This window comes from Monodon monoceros, unplaced genomic scaffold, assembly GCF_005190385.1.
Source record: "Monodon monoceros isolate NGI ecotype Baffin Bay Population unplaced genomic scaffold, NGI_Narwhal_1 Super_Scaffold_14, whole genome shotgun sequence".
Taxonomy (NCBI): domain Eukaryota; kingdom Metazoa; phylum Chordata; class Mammalia; order Artiodactyla; family Monodontidae; genus Monodon; species Monodon monoceros.
In genome coordinates, this window is record NW_021703770.1 from 4,717,487 (window position 1) to 4,727,323 (window position 9,837).

The window sequence follows — 9,837 nt, forward strand, 5'->3', positions numbered from 1 at the left end:
AAAAGTCTGAGTTTCCCAGTTTTCACACAGTGAGAATTACCTGAGTTCAGAATGTTAAAATCTCCAAGTTTCAGGGACTGAAACTTTCTCTCTCTCTTTTTTTTTTTTTGCGGTACGCGGGCCTCTCACTGCTGTGGCCTCTCCCGTTGCGGAGCACAGGCTCCGGACGCACAGGCTCAGCGGCCATGGCTCACGGGCCCAGCTGCTCCGCGGCACGTGGGATCTTCGCGGACCCGGGCACGAACCCGCGTCCCCTGCATCGGCAGGCAGACTCTCAACCACTGCGCCACCAGGGAAGCCCTCTTTTTTTTTTTTTTTTTAAGAGACGAAATAGACTTATCCTTTATTCCAACTGACAAGCTGCAGAGAGCGGCAATTAGACAAACATTCCACCAGGTATCCAAGGCCCTCCCCGGCTCGGCAGAATCCCAGACCCCAGCTCCACCTCACTGTCTGGTTTAGGTTTCTTCCTCTTCTTCTTCCTCCTCCTCGTCGTCCTCACCCCAGCTGAAGGTGCTGTCGGGCAGGCTATAGACGCGGACGACCTGCTTGCTGGGGTCCCTGAGGCTGAGGTACTTGCCCTCCTCCAGCTTCATGCAGGTGTCGATGACGCAGCACACGTGCGCCAGGCGTTCTCCACGTTCGGGTTGATCTGACTGGCAAACGCACTGGGCTTGAACTGCTGGGCGCCCAGGATGACGTGGCATGAGGAGTCTTTCACGTGGTACCAGGACGCGTAACCAAGCTTGAGGTACTCGGATCCGGCCAGCAAAGCACAGCAGGTCCAGCGGGCCAACTTGTAGCTGTTGTTCTTCAGCTCGGTGGCAATGACGGCCCCTCACTGAGAATCCAGCTTCTGACGCCAGTCAACACCATTAGGGTGCCTGGAGTCCCACTCGTTGAGGGTCTTGATGTTGAAGAAGGACACAACCCCACCGGCGCCGGTCATGACGCCGTCGTGCTCACAGTGGACGATGAGGTCAGTGTCAACTCCGAGCTTCCACCTGTGGTAACGGCGTGCCACAGAGGCGACCCCATTCTTATCCATGTCGTCCTCCACAAACGGGTTTGGGGTGGGGAAGTTGTATCTTTCCTTCCCCATCCTCAAGTACTGTGGGCAGAAGTGGTGGTTGAAGTAGGTTTGCTTCCGTGGCCAGGTTGCGGGGCGAGTTGAAGGAGTTACCTTCATCTTGAGGGGACTCGTTGGCTGCCTCACTCACCGCCAGGAGGTCAAAGTCACAGTTTTGTCCCTCTTGTCAAAGAAGAGCTTGGACCCGACTCTCTGGACAGCCATGTCCCAGGAATACACAGAGCGGGTGCAGCTCGTCAGTGTGGCCAGAATGGCGTCAGTGGCAAACACGTTCCCCTGAGTCTTTACCAGCTTCCAGATGACGGGGTCGTCCCTGGTGGCACAGTGGTTAAGAATATGCCTGCCAATGCAGGGGACACGGGTTCGAGTCCTGGTCTGGGGAGATCCCACACGCCGCAGAGCAACTGAACCCGCGTGCCACAACTACTGAGCCTGCACTCTAGAGCCTGCGAGCCACAACTACTGAAGCCCGCGTGCCTAGAGCTCATGCTCCGCAACAAGAGAAGCCACCGCAATGACAAGCCCGCGCACTGAAACAAAGAGTGGCCCCTGCTCGCCGCAACTAGAGAAAGCCCGCGCACAGCAACGAAGACCCAATGCAGCCAAAAATAAAAAATAAATACATTTATTATTATTTTTTAAATCTCTAAGTTTCAGGGGCCACCCCAGATGGAAAGAACTATAATCTACAGGAAGAGGCCTAGGGGTCCCTTAACAAACAAACACCTTAGGGGATTCTCCTGATCACGCAAGTCGGGAAACAGTGGGATAGAGGAATGTAGCCTTGATGGTGGTGTGTGGAATCTGCAGGTTCCAGACCCACGGTTCTCAAGCCTGGGAGCATGGGAAGCACCAGGAGCTTTACCTTCCCTGCCACTCTGATGCCATTTCCAGAAATTCGGATTAAGTTGGAATGGGATTTTGTTTTGGGGGTGTTGGGGGTCTTAAGGACTCCCCAAGCGATGTTCATATGCAGCCAGGGTCAAGAACCTCCGCCCCAAACTCAAACTGGCTGTTAATCCTACGTCCTCAATGTTCCTCCTCCACCACCAAGGGGGTAAGCGGAAATCCAACCAAGTTCTGATGTTCCTGCCAGGGCTCTGCTGAGCCATCTGGCGCCTGGTAGAGACAAGGGAGGCCAGAGGACCAAGTTCCACCACACAGCAGCACGGGAGCAAGAGATGGGAGGTTCCTTGTGCATAATGGGGGCATCGACTGCTCCATGTTGCCGGGAGATGGGACTCACATTATGTCTGTTCACGTCATAAGTACTCAGCGGAGGCTGGTTGGATTGAAACCTGGGAAGAACCAGGACGGCTTTTAGGAGATCACAGGAATCCTTCAGTCCTAAGATACTTGGCAAATACTGTCAAGAGCAAGTTGATCATTTTATTCAATTTTTAAAAGCAGAAATCGTGGTAACTATAGCTGCTATTTTTTGAGCTCCGACTACGCCCTCTGCACTAGGTTAGACCCAACAATGAGCACCACCAACCCTCACACCATCCGCAGAAATTAGGAGTCTGACCCCATGTGTCTTAGGCAAGGACACTCAAGGTCAAAGATGCGAAGGCTGCACAGCCAGCACAGAAGTCCAAATCCACATCTGCTCCCTTCCCCAGGACACGCCAGCCCCACAGTTTATTCAGTAGATTGTCTGATCTCTGTGTAACGAAGCCTCTCCCTCTGCCCATCACCTAATTCCATGTAATCTCCATGAGCGCTGTCTCTGGAGCACTGTCTCTGTAGGAGAGAGCCGCCCTTCTCAGCCGTCTGAAATGTCTACACCATGAGCGGGGGCCCGTCGGTAGGAGGTGGTGTGGCAGTTAAGCGGCCAACGTAAGTCTATTACGGGAGGAGCGTCCATTCTGAGGGTGACCTGACATTTTTTAAATGTCTATTTGCCACCAACAATATCCTTTCAAACTTTTCAAAATCCTCTAAAACCAACAAAGTCAGCCACAGTGTGAATCAGCCTACCTTCCCTGTCACTGCCTGAGTACTGCTATTTCAGCAGTGAAAGGAGACGTGTGTGTGCGTGTGTGTATGTGTATCTGTCTCTCTGTGTGTATGCGTGTGTGGGCACATAAGTGTGGGCGCATGTGTGTACATGTATTTGAATATATGCATCTGTCTATGTGTATGTGCATGTGTCTATGCATGGGTGGGTACATATGTGAGTGCATATGTGCATGTGTGCATATCTATGTGTGTGTGTGTTTGCGTGCATGCGGAAACGTGTGTATGTATGTGTGTGGTTTAAATCCTATGGATTTAGAAGCCATAGGGACTAGGACGTGTAGACAAGACAGAAAAGTCCCCAACAACAAAGTGGACACAGGACAGAATAGAAGAACCTGATTCCATTCATTCCTTTCACGATGCAGAAGGAGAGAAAAAAGCACAGATCTGAAGACACAATCAGCCCTCGAATCCCAGCTCGCCTCTGGTAATTTATCAAATGGGTTATAGGACTCAGAATCCTCAACTATTATATAGAAGGAGAAAATAGCTGTATATGGAACTGATGCCCACCTTGATCACTTGCAGATCTCAGCAGGTCATTTAACTTCTCTGTGCCTCAGTTTCCCCATAGGATTATTATGATGATTAAATGAGCTAATAAATGTAAAACAAAACATATGGCATGTAATAAGTGTCACTGTTACTCCTAACTCAAATATATTATTGCTTTGTTCCACTTCACTATCCTGGGAAAGACATCAAAGACGTATTTCCTTTAATATTCAAGTTAGAGAAACTGCCACCCCCGTGACTGTGAATCGACAGAGCATCCGGTCTTTCTCCTGGGGTTGCCCCCTCTCCGAAATGACTATGGCTCTCCAAGCGCTGCTTAATGGTTCTAACTAACCCGCTCTGGTTGCAGGTATTTCTTCTTTCTCCAGCCATTCACGGTCCAAGTTGTCATTGCTCCACAATTTCTTTTACAGAAAGTATCCTGGTTTGTTCTAAGCTTGGGCACAATCTTCTCTGTTCACTTCTCCGCATCCACTACCCCGCCGGTTTCTAACATTGCCTGGGGTTTGGCAAACCTTACTCCATGCTAGAGGAATAGCAAACAATAAAGCAACGAGTGGCGTATGTTTCTCCCGAGGTTGTTCCTGGGTCTCACAACTGTTAACTCAAACTTGGGATTTCATTTCACATCTGGCAGCCTTCCTGGTGAAGGAGGCATCCAATCCTCATTGATGAGACCCCCCTGCCAATCCCTCCTTCAGAGACCAGACAGCCGTTCCTTGGTGCACAGAAAGAAGGTCCCTTCCAGCTCCCTGCCCACATCTGGCTCAGGCTGGCTTCTTCTCTGACCCAGAATGTGAGAAAGCAGGGAGCACCCATTTCTTCAGGACACGCCCTGTTCTTCCATCCACCTACGGGATGGAATCTGATTGCCCAGGACAGACAGGGCAGTCGTTGTTGGCATTTGTTTCTCAACTTAAATAGAGCAGGTTGAGAACACCAAGAGTCCAGCACAAATCCACATTTAGGACCTTCTCTGACCCAGAATGTGAGAAAGCAGGGAGCACCCATTTCTTCAGGACACGCCCTGTTCTTCCATCCACCTACGGGATGGAATCTGATTGCCCAGGACAGACAGGAGAGTCGTTGTTGGCATTTGTTTCTCAACTTAAATAGAGCAGGTTGAGAACACCAAGAGTCCAGCACAAATCCACATTTAGGAGGAGTAATTCTTCAAGGGCTGGGTCAGGAGAAAGACACGCTCAACTTACATCAAAAGGCCAAGTGGGGCTTCCCTGGTGGCACAGTGGTTGAGAGTCCACCTGCTGATGCAGGGGACATGGGTTCGTGCCCTGGTCCGGGAAGTTCCCACATGCCGCGAAGCGGCTGAGCCCATGAGCCATGGCCGCTGAGCCTGCGTGTCCGGAGCCTGTGCTCCGCAACGGTAGAGGCCACAAGAGTGAGAGGCCCGCGTACCGCAAAAAAAAAAAAAGGCCAAGTGCTCCGTTCAGCAGAACAATAGGTGGTGGGTTTTCCTGATATGAAACCAAAGAGCTTCAGTAGTAATTTTCTGACAGATAATTAATACTCCCCAACTGCAGGAAGCAAATGTTATCAGTGACCCCAAAATGTCCACACTCCAATGAAAGAAAAAAAATTAAAGACCCTATTCCTTGGGCACCTCATCAACAGAGATGTGGTGAAGACAAAGTGAAATGTGCTTTGTGAATTTTAGAAATTTTAGCAAATTAGGGCACAGGGAGACTTGAGAGGAAGACACCAATTCTTCAAATCTGGTAGTTAAATCCTAGAACAATGACTCAAAAAACTTAAGAAACATCAATGTGTTTTTGCCCCAAGCTGGTGCCACCAGCCAAACGGGGAGCATGAGGGGAGTTGCCTACCTTGCAAGCTGTTTTGAGGATTAAATGAACAAACAGATGTGAAATCTCAGTGTAAATGGTTGTTCTACCCCCATCACCTTTCTTATTTCCACAGTGCCCAGAACTGCACCTTATACACTGCAAAGTCTGAGATGAGTTCTGTACAGTAAGTGATGAATATAAAGCTGGAGTCTGAAGAAGAGGTGAATGGCACCCTGCTGCCCCAAGGTCAAAGGAAGTGAGGGCTCCCAGGGGCCTCAGAGGTCATGCCGGCCAGTCCCCCTGCTCTGCAGGAGAGGGAACCTGTCCTGAGCGGCCAAGGAGCCTTCCCACGGCCACACGACAACCCTCCTCGTTCTCAGACGGGAGGTCACGCAGGCTCCTTTTCTGCTCCAGATCTCCCCGTGGGATCAGGCCGAGGCCGGGACTCCTCCTGAAATTTCAGCCTTGCCTCCCTCCTACCCCTTCCCTATCTTGCACCCTCCACCCTCCACCAATGCTTTTACTTGTAGGCTCTCCTTCGAAAATCCCTTGCACTCAGATCCTTGGCTTGAAGTGTGTTTCTTGGAAGAAACTGACCTAAGACAGACCCTATCACTCTAGCACCCCTTCTACTGGATGTCTTTTTTTTAAACTCAAAAATGTTATTTTACTTTGAATCCCAGTTTTAATCTTTTCATGCTTAACTTTTTGTTTGTTTGTTTTAATTAATTTTTATTGGAGTATAGCTGCTTTACAGTGTCGTGTTAGCTTCGACGGTACAGCAAAGTGAATCAGCTATACGTATACATATATCCCCTCTTTTTTGGATTTCCTTCCCATTTAGGTCACCACAGAGCACTGAGTAGAGTTCCCTGTGCTATACGGTCGGTCCTCATTAGTTATCTAATGCTTTTTGTAGGTTCAGGAAGTGTCTGTAGGGTTTCAAAGCTACTCTAGGTATTCTGGACAAAATCGGTAGTTTTCAAACTGTCTTCTGAAGCAGCAACCATTTTTCAGATGAAGCAAAACCTTCCTTGGAGCCACAATGTAGAAAACAGATACGAGTCCCTTGCTCAGTCCACAGATGGTGGGACTTGAAGCCCCTTCTGTCGGTGTTCTCTTTACCCCCGTCATCCCCAAGTCACCTCTTGAAGATGTGAATACTCAGTGAAACCCTACTGGCAAACAAGCAAATTGAGCTGTTTGCTGTGATGCCTCATGATTTGACTTTGGTGCTCTGGAATGCAGTTCTCAGGTCAATTTCTATTTTTGTAGAAGAAAAGCAAACGGGTCCCATCCCTCCTTGTTTCAGCAGGTGACCACTGCTTCCGTTCCTGGCACCATTCCCAGACCCCTGGCTGCTCGCGCCCCACCCCCTTGCCAAGCTCCACTATCAACCTCAGGTGACCAGGCGAGCTGCAATCTACTTTCCTTTTATTGCAGTTTGGGGTCTCATGCATCACGCTGCCAGATGTGACCAGAAGCCTTAGCAGTCAAATGCCCGCTGCCATTTAGAGTCTGAATTCAGAAGTGGCGAGCACCTCTTTCCCGGGGCAAGCCTGCCTTTCTGCAAGAACTCACCATCCGTCATTTCACTGACCAGCCCTCTCCCAAAAATACATTAAAAGGCTCAAAGAAAAGTAATGTAGCCCAGCAGTGCATTGTAATACAACAACATTTGCAGGGAAGTGTAAATGACCAGACTCCCTGTCCTCCAGAGCAATATCAACTCGATACCACCCGCTTCATTTATAAACTAATTTCACACTCATGAAATCATTCCTATTTTCTGGCAGAAATATTTATGCCTGAGGTTCTTTGAAAACCCATATATATACTTCAAAACCCAAATGTGGCACTTGGGATGTGCCAGGGAGAAAGTGACCCAGAATGGCCTTCATGGGGAAGAGCGGTTGGGTACTGGGACAGTAACGGGTTGCCCTGACTGAGAGAAATTCTTTTACCTCAGAGGCCAGGGATATTGAAAAACTTTTCACACTTCGTCAGCTCGGAGGAGGAGGCAGATTGTGGCTTCAACAGAGGCAGCTGCTGAAGGCATCGCGGCAAAAACGAAAAAATACAACCTCCCCAGCATCCGTGCAGAGCTGCAGTGTCACAAACAGCAACAGACCTAGAACCTTTGAAAGACGGCAAAAAGACGCAGCCACAAAACGTGCAGTTTGAACTTTCTACATCATTCCGAGAAGAAGAATTTTACATTCTTGGGGCATCAGCCCAGTTAGGAGAAAGCCCACGTTTGATATACACTGACAGAAGCAACGCGAGATTCACATCCCGGAAGGGAGTATGGGAATGGCGGAAGACGGGACCAACCTTCAACACACACCCATAACCTGTCAGAGCCAGCGACTCCTTTCTCAAGACTTCTTTAGGACTCTTGTGAGGCGGGATTATTATTTAACACCTGTATGACACCTCAAAGAAGCTGTGATCTGAGAGGCAGAGGTTTAGGGGATCTGACAAAGCTGAGTTTGCCCCCATTACTTGCTAGTGTGACCCAGGGGAAGTTGATTACTGTTTCTAAGTATTCGCTTCATTTGGAAACGGGAATAATGTCTAATTCACAGGGTGGCTGCAGGAATAAAATGATGCCTGTAACTTTCCTGACATAATGTATGAAATAAAACAGGTGGTGGAAAATGCCAGTTCCTCTCTTCCTTCTCCTTGCACATTGTGTGACTGATAAACATATATACAGTCTATCACATAAAAAAAATTATCTGCTCGGAGCCTTCTTTCTGATGGTGGATGACACCAAACTATACCTTGATCTAATCGAACACCACTGTCATCATTTAGCGAAGACCCACTGGGTTGACTAAGTTTTGAATGACTGGGTCTGTTCACTTGCATCTTTATGCTCAGCTCTGCTGTTAACAGCCTGTGGGATTTTAGGCAAGTTAATTAAAAAGGCAAAGTCTCATTTTGCTACTGTGAAATGAACATTTATGGCTGAGTAATATTCCATTGTATAAAAAAAGAATGAAATAATGCCACTTGCAGCAACATGGATGGACCTAGAGATTACATACTAAGTGAAGTAAGTCAGGGAAAGACAAGTGCCATGTAATACGGCTTATATGTAGAATCTAAACAAATGATACAAATGAACTTATATATAAAACGGAAATAGGCCCACAGACATAGAAAACAAACTTACAGTTACCAAAGGGGAAAGAAGGAGGAGGATAAATTAGGAGTTTAGGATTAACATATACACACTATTAGATATAAAATAGATAACCAGCAAGGACCTACTGTATAGCACATGGAACTATACTCAATATTTTGTAATAACCTACAAAGGAAAAGAATCTGAAAAAATAGATATATATGTATGTATATATCTATACATATAGATCACTTTGCTGTACACTTGAAATCACTTTGAAATCACTTTGCTGTACACTTGAAATCACTTTGAAATCACGTTGCTGTACACTTGAAATCAATGAATCACTTCGCTGTACACTTGAAACTAACACAACATTGTAAATCAACTATATTCCAATTTTTAAAAAATGAACATTTAGCCCAGTGATCTCTCCTTTCCCTTCCAGACCATTTCCAGAGAATGTGTTACAGACACAAAGTGTAAAGGGAGTTCTGACAGAGATGAAGATACGGTGGGATGCTTCTTCTTGGAAGTGAGTGTTTGGGTATCACCACTGCACGAGGTGGAAAGTAACCCAGAAAAGAAAAGAGCTGCTTGCAAAAGTGAAGCACATCTGACAATAAGTGACGGGGAAAATATTACATATGCAGATTCATCACCTATGAGGATGTGCTCAATCGTGCTGAAAAGAAAGATCACCAGTTATTAAGGTAAACTCATTTTGGCTTACTCTGATCAAGAAATCCAAGCAAAATTCCATTCTGCTCTCAAGTTGGCTCACCTTCATGAGTTCTCTATGATTAACCCTAGCGATAAGTGACACACCGTCTCACCACTCCTCACCCCAGAGACACCATCACTGCCCTCTCCTCTAGACAACTCATCCTATACCTCTTCCACTTCCTCTCTCATAGAAGTGGTACCAAATTGTTCAAGACGTCTTTCAAAAATATGCAAAACCTTTGCTGTTTCATAATTGCCTACTGAATGCAAGATCAACTCTTTCATGGTCTTCCTTAGAGTCCTTGAGCACCAGCCTTGTGCCGGGAACTACGCCAGTTAGAGAATAAAGGGGTGAGTGGAGCCTGGTCCTTGCCCCCAGAAGCAAAAATTCTGAGTGAGATGCAGAAGACAAGCCAACAGAGCATGTTAATATTGGGGAGAGATGCCTTATGGAAGAAAGTGCTGTTGCAGGCGGAGGCGGAAAGATTCCTCCTGACACTGTCATTGGGGATGACCTTGAGGACAAAGCACAGTAACCGACGGAT

At 47.5% G+C, this 9,837-nt stretch overlaps 1 pseudogene; it reads right to left on the reverse strand.

Moving 5' to 3' along the window:
* Positions 1–341: 341 nt before the first annotated feature.
* On the reverse strand, positions 342–7,024 carry LOC114895661 (annotated as a pseudogene).
* Positions 7,025–9,837: the final 2,813 nt, after the last annotated feature.